Source organism: Carcharhinus amblyrhynchos, chromosome 11 (genome assembly GCF_965287045.1).
Source record: "Carcharhinus amblyrhynchos chromosome 11, sCarAmb.v2.hapA, whole genome shotgun sequence".
Classification (NCBI taxonomy): domain Eukaryota; kingdom Metazoa; phylum Chordata; class Chondrichthyes; order Carcharhiniformes; family Carcharhinidae; genus Carcharhinus; species Carcharhinus amblyrhynchos.
In genome coordinates, this window is record NC_137334.1 from 24,614,401 (window position 1) to 24,637,264 (window position 22,864).

Consider the following 22,864-nt stretch of genomic DNA (forward strand, 5'->3'; position numbering starts at 1 on the left):
AATATCTTCTAGCAGCGAATGCGATTTGGCTGATATTCAGCCAATGTGTGTATCTCAATGAATTGAGAAAGTGGTAATGTCCATCTCTCCATGCGTTCAGCAATTTGGAAGAAATGCTCAATCGGATCCAAAGTTTCTTTGAAAACCATCGAGCAGTGAATGCCATTTGGCTGATATTCTGCCAATGTGTGTATCTCAATGAGATGAGAAACTGGTAAAGTGCTTATCTCGCTGAGTTGAGCAATTTGGAAGGAATCCACAATAGGTTGCAAAGTTTCTCTGAAAACCATCGAGCAGTGAATGCGATTTGGCTGATATTCTGCCAATGTGTGTATCTCAATGAGATGAGAAACTGGTAAAGTGCTTACCTCGCTGAGTTGAGCAATTTGGAAGGAATCCACAATAGGTTGCAAAGTTTCTCTGAAAACCATCGTGCAGTGAATGCCATTTGGCTGATATTCAGCCAATGTGTGTATCTCAGTGAAGTGAGAAAGTGGTAAAGTGCTTATCTCGATGAGTTCAGCAAGTTGGAAGAAATCCACAATAGGTTGCAAAGTTTCTCTGAAAACCATCGAGCAGTGCATGCCATTAGGCTGATATTCTGCCAATGTGTGTATCTCAACGAATTGAGAAAGTGGTAAAGTGCTTATCTCGATGAGTTCAGCAAGTTGGAAGAAATCCACAATCAGTTCCAAAGTTTCTCTGAATGTCTTCCAGCAGTGAATGAGATTTGCCTGATATTCTGCCAATGTGTGTATCTCTATGAAATGAGAATCTGGTAAAGTGCTTATCTCGCTGAGTTCAGCAATTTGGAAGAAATCCACAATAGGTTGCAAAGTTTCTCTGAAAACCATCGAGCAGTGAATGCAATTTGACTGATATTCTGCCAATGTGTGTATCTCAAAGAATTGCGAAAGTGGTCAAGTGCTTATCTCGATCAGTTCAGCAAGTTGGAAGGAATTCACAATCTGTTCCAAAGTTTCTCTGAATATCTTCTAGCAGTGAAAGCAATTTGGCTGATATTCTGCCAATGTGTGTATCTCAATGAAATGAGAAAGTGGTAAAGTGTTTATCTCGATGACTTCAGGAAGTTGGAAGAAATCCACAATCTGTTCCAAATTTTCTCTGAATACCTTTGAGCAGTGAATGCCATTTGGCTGATATTCTGCCAATATTTGTATCTCAATGAATTGCGAAAGTGGTCAAGTGCTCATCTCGATGAGTTCAGCAAGTTTGAAGAAATCCACAATCTGTTCCAAATTTTCTCTGAATATCTTCTAGCAGCGAATGCGATTTGGCTGATTTTCAGCCAATGTGTGTATCTCAATGAATTGAGAAAGTGGTGATGTCCATCTCTCCATGCGTTCAGCAATTTGGAAGAAATGCTCAATCGGATCCAAAGTTTCTTTGATAACCATCGAGCAGTGAATGCCATTTGGCTGATATTCTGCCAATGTGTGTATCTCAAAGAGATGAGAATCTGGTAAAGTGCTTATCTCGCTGAGTTGAGCAATTTGGAAGAAATCCACAATAGGTTCCAAAGTTTCTCTGAAAACCATCGAGCAGTGAATGCCATTTGGCTGATATTCAGCCAATGTGTGTATCTCAATGAATTGAGAAAGTGGTAAAGTGCTTATCTCGATGAGTTCAGCAAGTTGGAAGAAATCCACAATCTGTTCCAAAGTTTCTCTGAATATCTTCTAGCAGTGAATGCGATTTGGCTGATATTCTGCCAATGTGTGTATCTCAACGAATTGAGAAAGTGGTAAAGTGCTTATCTCGATGAGTACAGCAAGTTGGAAGAAATCTACAATCTGTTCCAAAGTTTCTCTGAATGTCTTCCAGCAGTGAATGAGATTTGCCTGATATTCTGCCAATGTGTGTATCTCTATGAAATGAGAATCTGGTAAAGTGCTTATCTCGCTGACTTCAGCAATTTGGAAGAAATCCACAATAGGTTGCAAAGTTTCTCTGAAAACCATCGAGCAGTGAATGCAGTTTGACTGATATTCTGCCAATGTGTGTATCTCAATGAATTGCGAAAGTGGTAAAGTGCTTATCTCGATCAGTTCAGCAAGTTGGAAGGAATTCACAATCTGTTCCAAAGTTTCTCTGAATATCTTCTAGCAGTGAAAGCAATTTGGGTGATATTCTGCCAATGTGTGTATCTCAATGAAATGAGAAAGTGGTAAAGTGTTTATCTCGATGACTTCAGGAAGTTGGAAGAAATCCACAATCTGTTCCAAATTTTCTCTGAATACCTTTGAGCAGTGAATGCCATTTGGCTGATATTCTGCCAATATGTGTATCTCAATGAATTGCGAAAGTGGTCAAGTGCTCATCTCGATGAGTTCAGCAAGTTTGAAGAAATCCACAATCTGTTCCAAAGTTTCTCTGAATATCTTCTAGCAGCGAATGCGATTTGGCTGATATTCAGCCAATGTGTGTATCTCAATGAATTGAGAAAGTGGTAATGTCCATCTCTCCATGCGTTCAGCAATTTGGAAGAAATGGTCAATCGGATCCAAAGTTTCTTTGAAAACCATCGAGCAGTGAATGCCATTTGGCTGATATTCTGCCAATGTGTGTATCTCAATGAGATGAGAAACTGGTAAAGTGCTTATCTCGCTGAGTTCAGCAATTTGGAAGAAATCCACAATAGGTTGCAAAGTTTCTCTGAAAACCATCGAGCAGTGAATGCGATTTGGCTGATATTCTGCCAATGTGTGTATCTCAATGAGATGAGAAACTGGTAAAGTGCTTACCTCGCTGAGTTGAGCAATTTGGAAGGAATCCACAATAGGTTGCAAAGTTTCTCTGAAAACCATCGTGCAGTGAATGCCATTTGGCTGATATTCTGCCAATGTGTGTATCTCAATGAGATGAGAAACTGGTAAAGTGCTTATCTCGCTGAGTTGAGCAATTTGGAAGAAATCCACAATAGGTTCCAAAGTTTCTCTGAAAACCATCGAGCAGTGCATGCCATTTGGCTGATATTCAGCCAATGTGTGTATCTCAATGAATTGAGAAAGTGGTAAAGTGCTTTTCTCGATGAGTTCAGCAAGTTGGAAGAAATCCACAATCTGTTCCAAAGTTTCTCTGAATATCTTCTAGCAGTGAATGCGATTTGGCTGATATTCTGCCAATGTGTGTATCTCAATGAATTGAGAAAATGGTCAAGTGCTCATCTCGATGAGTTCAGCAAGTTGGAAGAAATCCACAATCTGTTCCAAAGTTTCTCTGAATATCTTCTAGCAGTGAATGCGATTTGGCTGATATTCTGCCAATGTGTGTATCTCAATGAAATGAGAAAGTGGTAAAGTGTTTGTCTCCATGACTTCAGGAAGTTGGAAGAAATCCACAATCTGTTCCAAAGTTTCTCTGAATACCTATGAGCAGTGAATGCCATGTGGCTGATATTCTGCCCATGTGTGTATCTCAGTGAATTGAGAAAGTTGTAAAGTGCTCATCTCCATGAGTTCAGCAAGTTGGAAGAAATCCACAATAGGTTCCAAAGTTTCTCCGAATAACTTCGAGCAGTGAATGCCATTTGATAATATTCTGCGAATGTGTGTATCTCAATGAATTGAGAAGATGGTAATGTCCTTCTCTCGGTGAGTTCAGCAATTTGGAAGAAATGCTCTATCGGATCCAAAGTTTCTTTGAAAATCATCGAGCAGTGAATGCCATTTGGCTGATATTCTGCCAATGTGTGTATCTCAGTGAATTGAGAAAGTGGTAAAAAGATTATCTCGCTGAGTTCAGCAATTTGGAAGAAATCCATAATAGGTTGCAAAGTTTCTCTGAAAACCATCGAGCAGTGAATGCCATTTGGCTGATATTCTGCCAATGTGTGTATCTCAATGAATTCAGAAATTGGTAAAGTGCTTATCTCGATGAGTTCAGCAAGTTGGAAGAAATCCACAATCTGTTCCAAAGTTTCTCTGAATATCTTCGAGCAGTGAATGCGATTTGCCTGATATTCTGCCAATGTGTGTATCTCAGTGAATTGAGAAAGTTGTAAAGTGCTTATCTCGATGAGTTCAGCAAGTTGGAAGAAATCCACAATCTGTTCCAAAGTTTCTCTGAATATCTTCTCGCAGTGAATGCAATTTGGCTGATATTCTGCCAATGTGTGTATCTCAACGAATTGAGAAAGTGGTAAAGTGCTTATCTCGATGAGTACAGCAAGTTGGAAGAAATCCACAATCTGTTCCAAAGTTTCTCTGAATGTCTTCCAGCAGTGAATGAGATTTGCCTGATATTCTGCCAATGTGTGTATCTCAATGAAATGAGAATCTGGTAAAGTGCTTATCTCGCTGAGTTCAGCAATTTGGAAGAAATCCACAATAGGTTGCAAAGTTTCTCTGAAAACCATCGAGCAGTGAATGCAATTTGACTGATATTCTGCCAATGTGTGTATCTCAATGAAATGAGAAAGTGGTAAAGTGTTTATCTCGATGACTTCAGGAAGTTGGAAGAAATCCACGATCTGTTCCAAATTTTCTCTGAATACCTTTGAGCAGTGAATGCCATTTGGCTGATATTCTGCCAATATGTGTATCTCAATGAATTGCGAAAGTGGTCAAGTGCTCATCTCGATGAGTTCAGCAAGTTGGAAGAAATCCACAATCTGTTCCAAAGTTTCTCTGAATATCTTCTAGCAGCGAATGCGATTTGGCTGATATTCAGCCAATGTGTGTATCTCAATGAATTGAGAAAGTGGTAATGTCCATCTCTCCATGCGTTCAGCAATTTGGAAGAAATGCTCAATCGGATCCAAAGTTTCTTTGAAAACCATCGAGCAGTGAATGCGATTTGGCTGATATTCTGCCAATGTGTGTATCTCAATGAGATGAGAAACTGGTAAAGTGCTTACCTCGCTGAGTTGAGCAATTTGGAAGGAATCCACAATAGGTTGCAAAGTTTCTCTGAAAACCATCGTGCAGTGAATGCCATTAGGCTGATATTCTGCCAATGTGTGTATCTCAACGAATTGAGAAAGTGGTAAAGTGCTTATCTCGATGAGTTCAGCAAGTTGGAAGAAATCCACAATCAGTTCCAAAGTTTCTCTGAATGTCTTCCAGCAGTGAATGAGATTTGCCTGATATTCTGCCAATGTGTGTATCTCTATGAAATGAGAATCTGGTAAAGTGCTTATCTCGCTGACTTCAGCAATTTGGAAGAAATCCACAATAGGTTGCAAAGTTTCTCTGAAAACCATCGAGCAGTGAATGCAATTTGACTGATATTCTGCCAATGTGTGTATCTCAATGAATTCCGAAAGTGGTAAAGTGCTTATCTCGATCAGTTCAGCAAGTTGGAAGGAATTCACAATCTGTTCCAAAGTTTCTCTGAATATCTTCTAGCAGTGAAAGCAATTTGGCTGATATTCTGCCAATGTGTGTATCTCAATGAAATGAGAAAGTGGTAAAGTGTTTATCTCGATGACTTCAGGAAGTTGGAAGAAATCCACAATCTGTTCCAAATTTTCTCTGAATACCTTTGAGCAGTGAATGCCATTTGGCTGATATTCTGCCAATATGTGTATCTCAATGAATTGCGAAAGTGGTCAAGTGCTCATCTCGATGAGTTCAGCAAGTTTGAAGAAATCGACAATCTGTTCCAAATTTTCTCTGAATATCTTCTAGCAGCGAATGCGATTTGGCTGATTTTCAGCCAATGTGTGTATCTCAATGAATTGAGAAAGTGGTAATGTCCATCTCTCCATGCGTTCAGCAATTTGGAAGAAATGCTCAATCGGATCCAAAGTTTCTTTGATAACCATCGAGCAGTGAATGCCATTTGGCTGATATTCTGCCAATGTGTGTATCTCAAAGAGATGAGAATCTGGTAAAGTGCTTATCTCGCTGAGTTGAGCAATTTGGAAGAAATCCACAATAGGTTCCAAAGTTTCTCTGAAAACCATCGAGCAGTGAATGCCATTTGGCTGATATTCAGCCAATGTGTGTATCTCAATGAATTGAGAAAGTGGTAAAGTGCTTATCTCGATGAGTTCAGCGAGTTGGAAGAAATCCACAATCTGTTCCAAAGTTTCCCTGAATATCTTCTAGCAGTGAATGCGATTTGGCTGATATTCTGCCAATGTGTGTATCTCAACGAATTGAGAAAGTGGTAAAGTGCTTATCTCGATGAGTACAGCAAGTTGGAAGAAATCCACAATCTGTTCCAAAGTTTCTCTGAATGTCTTCCAGCAGTGAATGAGATTTGCCTGATATTCTGCCAATGTGTGTATCTCAATGAAATGAGAATCTGGTAAAGTGCTTATCTCGCTGACTTCAGCAATTTGGAAGAAATCCACAATAGGTTGCAAAGTTTCTCTGAAAACCATCGAGCAGTGAATGCAATTTGACTGATATTCTGCCAATGTGTGTATCTCAATGAATTGCGAAAGTGGTAAAGTGCTTATCTCGATCAGTTCAGCAAGTTGGAAGGAATTCACAATCTGTTCCAAAGTTTCTCTGAATATCTTCTAGCAGTGAAAGCAATTTGGCTGATATTCTGCCAATGTGTGTATCTCAATGAAATGAGAAAGTGGTAAAGTGTTTATCTCGATGACTTCAGGAAGTTGGAAGAAATCCACAATCTGTTCCAAATTTTCTCTGAATACCTTTGAGCAGTGAATGCCATTTGGCTGATATTCTGCCAATATGTGTATCTCAATGAATTGCGAAAGTGGTCAAGTGCTCATCTCGATGAGTTCAGCAAGTTTGAAGAAATCCACAATCTGTTCCAAAGTTTCTCTGAATATCTTCTAGCAGCGAATGCGATTTGGCTGATATTCAGCCAATGTGTGTATCTCAATGAATTGAGAAAGTGGTAATGTCCATCTCTCCATGCGTTCAGCAATTTGGAAGAAATGCTCAATCGGATCCAAAGTTTCTTTGAAAACCATCGAGCAGTGAATGCCATTTGGCTGATATTCTGCCAATGTGTGTATCTCAATGAGATGAGAAACTGGTAAAGTGCTTATCTCGCTGAGTTGAGCAATTTGGAAGGAATCCACAATAGGTTGCAAAGTTTCTCTGAAAACCATCGAGCAGTGAATGCGATTTGGCTGATATTCTGCCAATGTGTGTATCTCAATGAGATGAGAAACTGGTAAAGTGCTTACCTCGCTGAGTTGAGCAATTTGGAAGGAATCCACAATAGGTTGCAAAGTTTCTCTGAAAACCATCGTGCAGTGAATGCCATTTGGCTGATATTCAGCCAATGTGTGTATCTCAGTGAAGTGAGAAAGTGGTAAAGTGCTTATCTCGATGAGTTCAGCAAGTTGGAAGAAATCCACAATAGGTTGCAAAGTTTCTCTGAAAACCATCGAGCAGTGCATGCCATTAGGCTGATATTCTGCCAATGTGTGTATCTCAACGAATTGAGAAAGTGGTAAAGTGCTTATCTCGATGAGTTCAGCAAGTTGGAAGAAATCCACAATCAGTTCCAAAGTTTCTCTGAATGTCTTCCAGCAGTGAATGAGATTTGCCTGATATTCTGCCAATGTGTGTATCTCTATGAAATGAGAATCTGGTAAAGTGCTTATCTCGCTGACTTCAGCAATTTGGAAGAAATCCACAATAGGTTGCAAAGTTTCTCTGAAAACCATCGAGCAGTGAATGCAATTTGACTGATATTCTGCCAATGTGTGTATCTCAAAGAATTGCGAAAGTGGTCAAGTGCTTATCTCGATCAGTTCAGCAAGTTGGAAGGAATTCACAATCTGTTCCAAAGTTTCTCTGAATATCTTCTAGCAGTGAAAGCAATTTGGCTGATATTCTGCCAATGTGTGTATCTCAATGAAATGAGAAAGTGGTAAAGTGTTTATCTCGATGACTTCAGGAAGTTGGAAGAAATCCACAATCTGTTCCAAATTTTCTCTGAATACCTTTGAGCAGTGAATGCCATTTGGCTGATATTCTGCCAATATGTGTATCTCAATGAATTGCGAAAGTGGTCAAGTGCTCATCTCGATGAGTTCAGCAAGTTTGAAGAAATCCACAATCTGTTCCAAATTTTCTCTGAATATCTTCTAGCAGCGAATGCGATTTGGCTGATTTTCAGCCAATGTGTGTATCTCAATGAATTGAGAAAGTGGTGATGTCCATCTCTCCATGCGTTCAGCAATTTGGAAGAAATGCTCAATCGGATCCAAAGTTTCTTTGATAACCATCGAGCAGTGAATGCCATTTGGCTGATATTCTGCCAATGTGTGTATCTCAAAGAGATGAGAATCTGGTAAAGTGCTTATCTCGCTGAGTTGAGCAATTTGGAAGAAATCCACAATAGGTTCCAAAGTTTCTCTGAAAACCATCGAGCAGTGAATGCCATTTGGCTGATATTCAGCCAATGTGTGTATCTCAATGAATTGAGAAAGTGGTAAAGTGCTTATCTCGATGAGTTCAGCAAGTTGGAAGAAATCCACAATCTGTTCCAAAGTTTCTCTGAATATCTTCTAGCAGTGAATGCGATTTGGCTGATATTCTGCCAATGTGTGTATCTCAACGAATTGAGAAAGTGGTAAAGTGCTTATCTCGATGAGTACAGCAAGTTGGAAGAAATCCACAATCTGTTCCAAAGTTTCTCTGAATGTCTTCCAGCAGTGAATGAGATTTGCCTGATATTCTGCCAATGTGTGTATCTCAATGAAATGAGAATCTGGTAAAGTGCTTATCTCGCTGAGTTCAGCAATTTGGAAGAAATCCACAATAGGTTGCAAAGTTTCTCTGAAAACCATCGAGCAGTGAATGCAATTTGACTGATATTCTGCCAATGTGTGTATCTCAATGAATTGCGAAAGTGGTAAAGTGCTTATCTCGATCAGTTCAGCAAGTTGGAAGGAATTCACAATCTGTTCCAAAGTTTCTCTGAATATCTTCTAGCAGCGAATGCGATTTGGCTGATATTCAGCCAATGTGTGTATCTCAATGAAATGAGAAAGTGGTAAAGTGTTTATCTCGATGACTTCAGGAAGTTGGAAGAAATCCACAATCTGTTCCAAATTTTCTCTGAATACCTTTGAGCAGTGAATGCCATTTGGCTGATATTCTGCCAATATGTGTATCTCAATGAATTGCGAAAGTGGTCAAGTGCTCATCTCGATGAGTTCAGCAAGTTTGAAGAAATCCACAATCTGTTCCAAAGTTTCTCTGAATATCTTCTAGCAGCGAATGCGATTTGGCTGATATTCAGCCAATGTGTGTATCTCAATGAATTGAGAAAGTGGTAATGTCCATCTCTCCATGCGTTCAGCAATTTGGAAGAAATGCTCAATCGGATCCAAAGTTTCTTTGAAAACCATCGAGCAGTGAATGCCATTTGGCTGATATTCTGCCAATGTGTGTATCTCAATGAGATGAGAAACTGGTAAAGTGCTTATCTCGCTGAGTTCAGCAATTTGGAAGAAATCCACAATAGGTTGCAAAGTTTCTCTGAAAACCATCGAGCAGTGAATGCGATTTGGCTGATATTCTGCCAATGTGTGTATCTCAATGAGATGAGAAACTGGTAAAGTGCTTACCTCGCTGAGTTGAGCAATTTGGAAGGAATCCACAATAGGTTGCAAAGTTTCTCTGAAAACCATCGTGCAGTGAATGCCATTTGGCTGATATTCTGCCAATGTGTGTATCTCAATGAGATGAGAAACTGGTAAAGTGCTTATCTCGCTGAGTTGAGCAATTTGGAAGAAATCCACAATAGGTTCCAAAGTTTCTCTGAAAACCATCGAGCAGTGCATGCCATTTGGCTGATATTCAGCCAATGTGTGTATCTCAATGAATTGAGAAAGTGGTAAAGTGCTTTTCTCGATGAGTTCAGCAAGTTGGAAGAAATCCACAATCTGTTCCAAAGTTTCTCTGAATATCTTCTCGCAGTGAATGCAATTAGGCTGATATTCTGCCAATGTGTGTATCTCAATGAAATGAGAAAGTGGTAAAGTGTTTACCTCCATCACTTCAGGAAATTGGAAGAAATCCACAATCTGGTCCAAATTTTCTCTGAATATCTTCTAGCAGTGAATGCGATTTGGCTGATATTCTGCCAATGTGTGTATCTCAATGAATTGAGAAAATGGTCAAGTGCTCATCTCGATGAGTTCAGCAAGTTGGAAGAAATCTACAATCTGTTCCAAAGTTTCTCTGAATATCTTCTAGCAGTGAATGCGATTTGGCTGATATTCTGCCAATGTGTGTATCTCAATGAAATGAGAAAGTGGTAAAGTGTTTGTCTCCATGACTTCAGGAAGTTGGAAGAAATCCACAATCTGTTCCAAAGTTTCTCTGAATACCTATGAGCAGTGAATGCCATGTGGCTGATATTCTGCCCATGTGTGTATCTCAGTGAATTGAGAAAGTTGTAAAGTGCTCATCTCCATGAGTTCAGCAAGTTGGAAGAAATCCACAATAGGTTCCAAAGTTTCTCCGAATAACTTCGAGCAGTGAATGCCATTTGATAATATTCTGCGAATGTGTGTATCTCAATGAATTGAGAAGATGGTAATGCCTTCTCTCGGTGAGTTCAGCAATTTGGAAGAAATGCTCTATCGGATCCAAAGTTTCTTTGAAAATCATCGAGCAGTGAATGCCATTTGGCTGATATTCTGCCAATGTGTGTATCTCAGTGAATTGAGAAAGTGGTAAAAAGATTATCTCGCTGAGTTCAGCAATTTGGAAGAAATCCATAATAGGTTGCAAAGTTTCTGTGAAAACCATCGAGCAGTGAATGCGATTTGGCTGATATTCTGCCAATGTGTGTATCTCAATGAATTGAGAAAGTGGTAAAGTGCTTATCTCGATGAGTTCAGCAAGTTGGAAGAAATCCACAATCTGTTCCAAAGTTTCTCTGAATATCTTCGAGCAGTGAATGCGATTTGCCTGATATTCTGCCAATGTGTGTATCTCAGTGAATTGAGAAAGTTGTAAAGTGCTTATCTCGATGAGTTCAGCAAGTTGGAAGAAATCCACAATCTGTTCCAAAGTTTCTCTGAATATCTTCTCGCAGTGAATGCAATTTGGCTGATATTCTGCCAATGTGTGTATCTCAATGAAATGAGAAAGTGGTAAAGTGCTTATCTCGATGAGTTCAGCAAGTTGGAAGAAATCCACAATCTGTTCCAAAGTTTCTCCGAATATCTTCGAGCAGTGAATGCAATTTGCCTGATATTCTGCCAATGTGTGTATCTCAGTGAAGTGAGAAAGTGGTAAAGTGCTTATCTCGATGAGTTCAGCAAGTTGGAAGAAATCCACAATAGGTTGCAAAGTTTCTCTGAAAACCATCGAGCAGTGCATGCCATTAGGCTGATATTCTGCCAATGTGTGTATCTCAACGAATTGAGAAAGTGGTAAAGTGCTTATCTCGATGAGTACAGCAAGTTGGAAGAAATCCACAATCTGTTCGAAAGTTTCTCTGAATGTCTTCCAGCAGTGAATGAGATTTGCCTGATATTCTGCCAATGTGTGTATCTCAATGAAATGAGAATCAGGTAAAGTGCTTATCTCGCTGAGTTCAGCAATTTGGAAGAAATCCACAATAGGTTGCAAAGTTTCTCTGAAAACCATCGAGCAGTGAATGCAATTTGACTGATATTCTGCCAATGTGTGTATCTCAATGAAATGAGAAAGTGGTAAAGTGTTTATCTCGATGACTTCAGGAAGTTGGAAGAAATCCACGATCTGTTCCAAATTTTCTCTGAATACCTTTGAGCAGTGAATGCCATTTGGCTGATATTCTGCCAATATGTGTATCTCAATGAATTGCGAAAGTGGTCAAGTGCTCATCTCGATGAGTTCAGCAAGTTTGAAGAAATCCACAATCTGTTCCAAAGTTTCTCTGAATATCTTGTAGCAGCGAATGCGATTTGGCTGATATTCAGCCAATGTGTGTATCTCAATGAATTGAGAAAGTGGTAATGTCCATCTCTCCATGCGTTCAGCAATTTGGAAGAAATGCTCAATCGGATCCAAAGTTTCTTTGAAAACCATCGAGCAGTGAATGCCATTTGGCCGATATAATGCCAATGTGTGTATCTCAATGAGATGAGAAACTGGAAAAGTGCTTATCTCGCTGAGTTCAGCAATTTGGAAAAAATCCACAATAGGTTGCAAAGTTTCTCTGAAAACCATCGAGCAGTGAATGCGATTTGGCTGATATTCTGCCAATGTGTGTATCTCAATGAGATGAGAAACTGGTAAAGTGCTTACCTCGCTGAGTTGAGCAATTTGGAAGGAATCCACAATAGGTTGCAAAGTTTCTCTGAAAACCATCGTGCAGTGAATGCCATTTGGCTGATATTCAGCCAATGTGTGTATCTCAGTGAAGTGAGAAAGTGGTAAAGTGCTTATCTCGATGAGTTCAGCAAGTTGGAAGAAATCCACAATAGGTTGCAAAGTTTCTCTGAAAACCATCGAGCAGTGCATGCCATTAGGCTGATATTCTGCCAATGTGTGTATCTCAACGAATTGAGAAAGTGGTAAAGTGCTTATCTCGATGAGTTCAGCAAGTTGGAAGAAATCCACAATATGTTCCAAAGTTTCTCTGAATGTCTTCCAGCAGTGAATGAGATTTGCCTGATATTCTGCCAATGTGTGTATCTCTATGAAATGAGAATCTGGTAAAGTGCTTATCTCGCTGACTTCAGCAATTTGGAAGAAATCCACAATAGGTTGCAAAGTTTCTCTGAAAACCATCGAGCAGTGAATGCAATTTGACTGATATTCTGCCAATGTGTGTATCTCAATGAATTGCGAAAGTGGTAAAGTGCTTATCTCGATCAGTTCAGCAAGTTGGAAGGAATTCACAATCTGTTCCAAAGTTTCTCTGAATATCTTCTAGCAGTGAAAGCAATTTGGCTGATATTCTGCCAATGTGTGTATCTCAATGAAATGAGAAAGTGGTAAAGTGTTTATCTCGATGACTTCAGGAAGTTGGAAGAAATCCACAATCTGTTCCAAATTTTCTCTGAATACCTTTGAGCAGTGAATGCCATTTGGCTGATATTCGGCCAATATGTGTATCTCAATGAATTGCGAAAGTGGTCAAGTGCTCATCTCGATGAGTTCAGCAAGTTTGAAGAAATCCGCAATCTGTTCCAAATTTTCTCTGAATATCTTCTAGCAGCGAATGCGATTTGGCTGATTTTCAGCCAATGTGTGTATCTCAATGAATTGAGAAAGTGGTGATGTCCATCTCTCCATGCGTTCAGCAATTTGGAAGAAATGCTCAATCGGATCCAAAGTTTCTTTGATAACCATCGAGCAGTGAATGCCATTTGGCTGATATTCTGCCAATGTGTGTATCTCAAAGAGATGAGAATCTGGTAAAGTGCTTATCTCGCTGAGTTGAGCAATTTGGAAGAAATCCACAATAGGTTCCAAAGTTTCTCTGAAAACCATCGAGCAGTGAATGCCATTTGGCTGATATTCAGCCAATGTGTGTATCTCAATGAATTGAGAAAGTGGTAAAGTGCTTATCTCGATGAGTTCAGCAAGTTGGAAGAAATCCACAATCTGTTCCAAAGTTTCTCTGAATATCTTCTAGCAGTGAATGCGATTTGGCTGATATTCTGCCAATGTGTGTATCTCAATGGTATGAGAAACTGGTAAAGTGCTTATCTCGCTGAGTTCAGCAATTTGGAAGAAATCCACAATAGGTTGTAAAGTATCTCTGAAAACCATCGAGCTGTGAATGCCATTAGGCTGATATTCTGCCAATGTGTGTATCTCAATGAATTGAGAAAGGGGTAAAGTGCTTATCTCGATGCGTTCAGCAAGTTGGAAGAAATCCACAATCTGTTCCAAAGTTTCTCTGAATATCTTCTAGCAGTGAATGCGATTTGGCTGATATTCTGCCAATGTGTGTATCTCAATGAGATGAGAAACTGGTAAAGTGCTTACCTCGCTGAGTTGAGCAATTTGGAAGGAATCCACAATAGGTTGCAAAGTTTCTCTGAAAACCATCGAGCAGTGAATGCGATTTGGCTGATATTCTGCCAATGTGTGTATCTCAATGAGATGAGAAACTGGTAAAGTGCTTACCTCGCTGAGTTGAGCAATTTGGAAGGAATCCACAATAGGTTGCAAAGTTTCTCTGAAAACCATCGTGCAGTGAATGCCATTTGGCTGATATTCAGCCAATGTGTGTATCTCAGTGAAGTGAGAAAGTGGTAAAGTGCTTATCTCGATGAGTTCAGCAAGTTGGAAGAAATCCACAATAGGTTGCAAAGTTTCTCTGAAAACCATCGAGCAGTGCATGCCATTAGCCTGATATTCTGCCAATGTGTGTATCTCAACGAATTGAGAAAGTGGTAAAGTGCTTATCTCGATGAGTTCAGCAAGTTGGAAGAAATCCACAATCAGTTCCAAAGTTTCTCTGAATGTCTTCCAGCAGTGAATGAGATTTGGCTGATATTCTGCCAATGTGTGTATCTCAATGAAATGAGAATCTGGTAAAGTGCTTATCTCGCTGACTTCAGCAATTTGGAAGAAATCCACAATAGGTTGCAAAGTTTCTCTGAAAACCATCGAGCAGTGAATGCAATTTGACTGATATTCTGCCAATGTGTGTATCTCAATGAATTCCGAAAGTGGTAAAGTGCTTATCTCGATCAGTTCAGCAAGTTGGAAGGAATTCACAATCTGTTCCAAAGTTTCTCTGAATATCTTCTAGCAGTGAAAGCGATTTGGCTGATATTCTGCCAATGTGTGTATCTCAATGAAATGAGAAAGTGGTAAAGTGTTTATCGCGATGACTTCAGGAAGTTGGAAGAAATCCACAATCTGTTCCAAATTTTCTCTGAATACCTTTGAGCAGTGAATGCCATTTGGCTGATATTCTGCCAATATGTGTATCTCAATGAATTGCGAAAGTGGTCAAGTGCTCATCTCGATGAGTTCAGCAAGTTGGAAGAAATCCACAATCTGTTCCAAATTTTCTCTGAATATCTTCTAGCAGCGAATGCGATTTGGCTGATTTTCAGCCAATGTGTGTATCTCAATGAATTGAGAAAGTGGTAATGTCCATCTCTCCATGCGTTCAGCAATTTGGAAGAAATGCTCAATCGGATCCAAAGTTTCTTTGATAACCATCGAGCAGTGAATGCCATTTGGCTGATATTGTGCCAATGTGTGTATCTCAAAGAGATGAGAATCTGGTAAAGTGCTTATCTCGCTGAGTTGAGCAATTTGGAAGAAATCCACAATAGGTTCCAAAGTTTCTCTGAAAACCATCGAGCAGTGAATGCCATTTGGCTGATATTCTGCCAATGTGTGTATCTCAATGAATTGAGAAAGTGGTAAAGTGCTTATCTCGATGAGTTCAGCAAGTTGGAAGAAATCCACAATCTGTTCCAAAGTTTCTCTGAATAGCTTCTAGCAGTGAATGCGATTTGGCTGATATTCTGCCAATGTGTGTATCTCAATGGTACGAGAAACTGGTAAAGTGCTTATCTCGCTGAGTTCAGCAATTTGGAAGAAATCCACAATAGGTTGTAAAGTATCTCTGAAAACCATCGAGCTGTGAATGCCATTAGGCAGATATTCTGCCAATGTGTGTATCTCAATGAATTGAGAAAGGGGTAAAGTGCTTATCTCGATGCGTTCAGCAAGTTGGAAGAAATCCACAATCTGTTCCAAAGTTTCTCTGAATATCTTCTAGCAGTGAATGCGATTTGGCTGATATTCTGCCAAAATGTGTATCTCAATGAAATGAGAAACTGGTAATGTGCTTATCTCGCTGAGTTCAGCAATTTGGAAGAAATCCACAATCTGGTCCAAATTTTCTCTGAATATCTTCTAGCAGTGAATGCGATTTGGCTGATATTCTGCCAATGTGTGTATCTCAATGAATTGAGAAAATGGTCAAGTGCTCATCTCGATGAGTTCAGCAAGTTGGAAGAAATCCACAATCTGTTCCAAAGTTTCTCTGAATATCTTCTAGCAGTGAATGCGATTTGGCTGATATTCTGCCAATGTGTGTATCTCAATGAGATGAGAAACTGGTAAAGTGCTTACCTCGCTGAGTTGAGCAATTTGGAAGAAATCCACAATAGGTTGAAAAGTTTCTCTGAAAACCATCGAGCAGTGAATGCCATTTGGCTGATATTCAGCCAATGTGTGTATCTCAGTGAAGTGAGAAAGTGGTAAAGTGCTTATCTCGATGAGTTCAGCAAGTTGGAAGAAATCCACAATAGGTTGCAAAGTTTCTCTGAAAACCATCGAGCAGTGCATGCCATTAGGCTGATATTCCGCCAATGTCTGTATCTCAATGAATTGAGAAAGTGGTAAAGTGCTTATCTCGATGAGTTCAGCAAGTTGGAAGAAATCCACAATCTGTTCCAAAGTTTCTCTGAATATCTTTCAGCAGTGAATGCGATTTGGCTGATATTCTGCCAATGTGTGTATCTCAATGAAATGAGAAACTGGTAAAGTGCTTATCTCGCTGAGTTCAGCAATTTGGAAGAAATCCACAATAGGTTGCAAAGGTTCTCTGAAAACCATCGAGCAGTGAATGCAATTTGACTGTTATTCTGCCCATGTGTGTATCTCAATGAATTGCGAAAGTGGTAAAGTGCTTGTCTCGATGAGTTCAGCAAGTTGGAAGGAATTCACAACCTGTTCCAAAGTTTCTCTGAATATCTTCTAGCAGTGAATGCGATTTTGCTGATATTCAGCCAATGTGTGTATCACAATGAATTCAGAAAGTGGTAATGTCCATCTCTCCATGCGTTCAGCAATTTGGAAGAAATGCTCAATCGGATCCAAAGTTTCTTTGAAAACCATCGAGCAGTGAATGCCATTTGGCTGATATTCTGCCAATGTGTGTATCTCAATGAATTGAGAAAGTGGTAAAGTGCTTATCTCGATGAGTTCAGCAAGTTGGAAGAAATCCACAATCTGTTCCAAAGTTTCTCTGAATATCTTCTAGCAGTGAATGCAATTTGGCTGATATTCTGCCAATGTGTGTATCTCAATGAAATGAGAAAGTGGTAAAGTGTTTATCTCCATGGCTTCAGGACGTTGGAAGAAATCCACAATCTGTTCCAAAGTTTCTCTGAATACCTATGAGCAGTGAATGCCATGTGGCTGATATTCTGCCCATGTGTTTATCTCAGTGAATTGAGAAAGTTGTAAAGTGCTCATCTCCATGAGTTCAGCAAGTTGGAAGAAATCCACAATAGTTTCCAAAGTTTCTCCGAATAACTTCGAGCAGTGAATGCCATTTGATAATATTCTGCGAATGTGTGTATCTCAATGAATTGAGAAAGTGGTAATGTCCTTCTCTCGGTGAGTTCAGCAATTTGGAAGAAATGCTCTATCGGATCCAAAGTTTCTTTGAAAACCATCGAGCAGTGAATGCCATTTGGCTGATATTCTGCCAATGTGTGTATCTCAATGAATTGAGAAAGTGGTAAAGTGCTTATCCCGATGAGTTCAGCAAGTAGGAAGAAATCCGCAATCTGTTCAAAAGTTTCTCTGAATATCTTCGAGCAGTGAATGCGATTTGCCTGATATTCTGCCAATGTGTGTATCTCAGTGAATTGAGAAAGTTCTAAAGTGCTTATCTCGATGAGTTCAGCAAGTTGGAAGAAATCCACAATCTGTTCCAAAGTTTCTCTGAATATCTTCTCGCAGTGAATGCAATTTGGCTGACATTCTGCCAATGTGTGTATCTCAATGAAATGAGAAAGTGGTAAAGTGTTTACCTCCATCACTTCAGGAAGTTGGAAGAAATCCACAATCTTGTCCAAATTTTCTCTGAATACCTTTGAGATGTGAATGCCATTTGGCTGATATTCTGCCAATGTGTGTATCTCAATGAATTGAGAAAATGGTCAAGTGCTCATCTCGATGAGCTCAGCAAGTTGGAAGAAATCCACAATCTGTTCCAAAGTTTTTCTGAATATCTTTCAGCAGTGAATGCGATTTGGCTGGTATTCTGCCAATGTGTGTATCTCAATGAGATGAGAAACTGGTAAAGTGCTTACCTCGCTGAGTTGAGCAATTTGGATGAAATCCACAATAGTTTGCAAAGTTTCTCTGAAAACCATCGAGCAGTGAATTCCATTTGGCTGATATTCAGCCAATGTGTGTATCTCAGTGAAGTGAGAAAGTGGTAAAGTGCTTATCTCGATGAGTTCAGCAATTTGGAAGAAATCCACAATAGGTTCCAAAGTTTCTCTGAATAACTTCGAGCAGCGAATGCCATTTGATAATATTCTGCCAATGTGTGTATCTCAATGAATTGAGAAAGTGGTAATGTCCTTCTCTCGGTGAGTTCAGCAGTTTGGAAGAAATCCACAATAGGTTCCAATGTTTCTCTGAAAACTATCGAGCAGTGAATACCATTTGGCTGATATTCAGCCAATGTGTGTACCTCAATGAATTGAGAAAGTGGTAAAGTGCTTGTCTCGATGCGTTCAGCAAGTTGGAAGAAATCCACAATCTGTTCCAAAGTTTCTCTGAATATCTTCTAGCAGTGAATGCGATTTGGCTGATATTCTGCCAATGTGTGTATCTCAATGAAATGAGAAAGTGGTAAAGTGTTTATCTCGATGACTTCAGGAAGTTGGAAGAAATCCACAATCTGTTCCAAAGTTTCTCTGAATACCTTTGAGCAGTGAATGCCATTTGGCTGACATTCTGCCAATGTGTGTATCTCAATGAATTGAGAAGGTGGTAATGTCCATCTCTCGATGCGTTCAGGAAATTGGAAGAAATGCACAATAGGTTCCAAAGTTTCTCTGAATATCTTCTAGCAGTGAATGCCATTTGGCTGATATTCTGCCAATGTGTGTATCTCAATGAATTGAGAAAGTGGTAAAGTGCATATCTCGATGAGATCAGCAAGTTGGAAGAAATCCACAATCTGTTCCAAAGTTTCTCTGAATATCTTCTAGCAGTGAATGCGATTTGGCTGATATTCTGCCAATGTGTGTGTCTCAATGAAATGAGAAAGTGGTAAAGTGTTTATCTCCATGACTTCAGGAAGTTGGAAGTAATCCACAATCTGTTGCCAAGTTTCTCTGAAAACCATCGAGCAGTGAATGCCTTTTGGCTGAAATTCTGCCAATGTGTGTATCTCAATGAATTGAGAAAGTGGTAAAGTGCTTATCTCGATGACTTCAGCAAGTTGGAAGAAATCCACAATCTGTTCCAAAGTTTCTCTGAATACCTTCGAGCAGTGAATGCCATGTGGCTGATATTCTGCCAATGTGTGTATCTCAGTGAATTGAGAAAGTGGTAATGTCCATCTCTCGATGCGTTCGGCAATTTGGGGGAAATGCTCAATCGGATCCAAAGTTTCTTTGAAAACCATCGAGTAGTGAATGCCATTTGGCTGATATTCTGCCAATGTGTGTATCTCAATTAAATGAGAAACTGGTAAAGTGCTTATCTCGCTGAGTGCTGCAAATTGGAAGAAATGCACAATACGTTCCAAAGTTTCTCAAAAAACCATCGAGCAGTGAATGCCATTTGGCTGATATTCTGCCAATGTGTGTATCTCAATGAATTGAGAAAGTGGTAAAGTGCTTATCTCGATGAGTTCAGCAAGTTGGAAGAAATCCACAATCTGTTCCAAAGTTTCTCTGAATATCTTCGAGCAGTGAATGCGATTTGGCTGATATTCTGCCAATGTGTGTATCTCAATGAAATGAGAAAGTAGTAAAGTGTTTATCTCCATGACTTCAGGAAGTTGGAAAAATTCCACAATCTGTTCCAATGTTTCTCTGAATACCTTTGAGCAGTGAATCCCATTTGGCTGATATTCTGCCAATGTGTGTATCTCAATGAATTGAGAAAGTGGTCAAGTGCTCATCTCGATGGGTTCAGCAATTTGGAAGAAATCCACAATAGGTTCCAAAGTTTCTCTGAATAACTTTGAGCAGCGAATGCCATTTGATAATATTCTGCCAATGTGTGTATCTCAATGAATTGAGAAAGTGGTAATGTCCTTCTCTCAGTGAGTTCAGCAATTTGGAAGAAATCCGCAATAGGTTCCAAAGTTTCTCTGAATACCTTCGAGCAGTGAATGCCGTTTGATAATATTCTGCCAATGTGTGTTTCTCAATGAATTGGAGAAGTGGTAAAGTGCTTATCTCGATGAGTTCAGCAAGTTGGAAGAAATCCACAATCTGTTCCAAAGTTTCTCTGAATATCTTCTAGCAGTGAATGCGATTTGGCTGATATTCAGCCAATGTGTGTATCTCAATGAAATGAGACAGTGGTAAAGTGTTTATCTCGATGACTCCAGGAAGTTGGAAGAAATCCAAAATCTGTTCCAAAGTTTCTCTGCATACCTTTGAGCAGTGATTGCCATTTGGCTGATATTCTACCAATGTGTGTATCTCAGTGAATTGAGAAAGTGGTAAAGTGCTTATCTCGGTGAGTTCAGCAAGTTGGAAGGAATCCACAATCTGTTCCAAGGTTTCTCTGAATATCTTCGAGCAGTGAATGCGATTTGGCTGATATTCTGCCAATGTGTGTATCTCAATGAAATGAGAAAGTGGTAAAGTGTTTAAGTCGATGACTCCAGGAAGTTGGAAGAAATCCACAATCTGTTCCAAAGTTTCTCTGAATACCTTTGAGCAGTGAATCCCATTTGGCTGATATTCTGCCAATGTGTGTATCTCAATGAATTGAGAAAGTGGTAATGTCCATCTCTCCATGCGTTCAGCAATTTGGAAGAAATGCTCAATCGGATCCAAAGTTTCTTTGAAAACCATCGAGCAGTGAATGCCATTTGGCTGATATTCTGCCAATGTGTGTATCTCAATGAATTGAGAAAGTTGTAAAGTGCTTATCTCGATGACTTCAGGAAGTTGGAAGAAATCCACATTAGGTTGCAAAGTTTCTCTGGAAACCATCGAGCAGTGAATGCCATTTGGCTGATATTCTGCCAATGTGTGTATCTCAATGAATTGAGAAAGTGGTAATTTGCTTATCTGGTTGAGTTCAGCAAGTTGGAAGAAATCCACAATAGGTTCCAAAGTTTCTCTGAATAACTTCGAGCCGTGTATGCCATTTGATAATATTCTGCCAATGTGTGTATCTCAATGAATTGAGAAAGTGGTAATGTCCTTCTCCCAGAGAGTTCAGCAATTTGGAAGAAATCCACAATAGGTTCCAAAGTTTCTCTGAATACCTTCGAGCAGTGAATGCCGTTTGATAATATTCTGCCAATGTGTGTTTCTCAATGAATTGGAGAACTGGTAAAGTGCTTATCTCGATGAGTTCAGCAAGTTGGAAGAAATCCACAATCTGTTCCAAAGTTTCTCTGAATATCTTCTAGCAGTGAATGCGATTTGGCTGATATTCTGCCAATGTGTGTGTCTCAATGAAATGAGAAAGTGGTAAAGTGTTTATCTCGATGACTTCAGGAAGTTGGAAGAAATCCACAATCTGTTCCAAAGTTTCTCTGAATACCTTCGAGCAGTGAATGCCATGTGGCTGATATTCTGCCAATGTGTGTATCTCAGTGAATTGAGAAAGTGGTAAAGTGCTTATCTCGATGAGTTCAGCAATTTGGAAGAAATCCACAATAGGTTCCAAAGTTTCTCTGAATAACTTCGAGCAGCGAATGCCATTTGATAATATTCTGCCAATGTGTGTATCTCAATGAATTGAGAAAGTGGTAATGTCCTTCTCTCGGTGAGTTCAGCAGTTTGGAAGAAATCCACAATAGGTTCCAATGTTTCTCTGAAAACTATCGAGCAGTGAATACCATTTGGCTGATATTCTGCCAATGTGTGTATCTCAATGAATTGAGAAAGTGGTCAAGTGCTCATCTCGATGAGTTCAGCAAGTTGGAAGAAATCCACAATCTGTTCCAAAGTTTCTCTGAATAACTTCGAGCATCGAATGCCATTTGTTAATATTCTGCCAATGTGTGTATCTCAATGAATTGAGAAAGTGGTAATGTCCTTCTCTCGGTGAGTTCAGCAGTTTGGAAGAAATCCACAATAGGTTCCAATGTTTCTCTGAAAACTATCGAGCAGTGAATACCATTTGGCTGATATTCTGCCAATGTGTGTATCTCAATGAATTGAGAAAGTGGTCAAGTGCTCATCTCGATGAGTTCAGCAGTTTGGAAGAAATCCACAATCGGTTCCAAAGTTTCTCTGAAAACCATCGAGCAGTGAATGCCATTTGGCTGATATTCTGCCAATGTGTGTATCTCAATGAATTGAGAAAGTGGTCAAGTGCTCATCTCGATGAGTTCAGCAAGTTGGAAGAAATCCACAATATGTTCCAAAGTTTCTCTGAATACCTTTGAGCAGTGAATGCCATTTGGCTGATATTCTGCCAATGTGTGTATCTCAATGAATTGAGAAAGTGGTAATGTCCATCTCTCGATGCGTTCAGCAAACTTGGAAAAATGCTCAATCGGATCCAAAGATTCTCTGAAAACCATCGAGCAGTGAATGCCATTTGGCTGATATTCTGCCAATGTGTGTATCTCAATGAATTGAGAAAGTGGTCAAGTGCTCATCTCGATGAGTTCAGCAAGATGGAAAAAATCCACAATCTGATCCAAAGTTTCTCTGAATATCTTCTAGCAGTGAATGCGATTTGGCTGATATTCTGCCAATGTGTGTATCTCAATGAAATGAGAAAGTGGTAAAGTGTTTATCTCGATGACTTCAGGAAGTCATAAGAAATCCACAATAGGTCCCAAAGTTTCTCAGAATACCTTTGAGCAGTGAATGCCATGTGGCTGATATTCTGCCAATGCGTGTATCTCAGTGAATTGAGAAAGTGGTAATGTCCTTCTCTCGGTGAGTTCAGCAGTTTGGAAGAAATCCACAATAGGTTCCAATGTTTCTCTGAAAACTATCGAGCGGTGAATACCATTTGGCTGA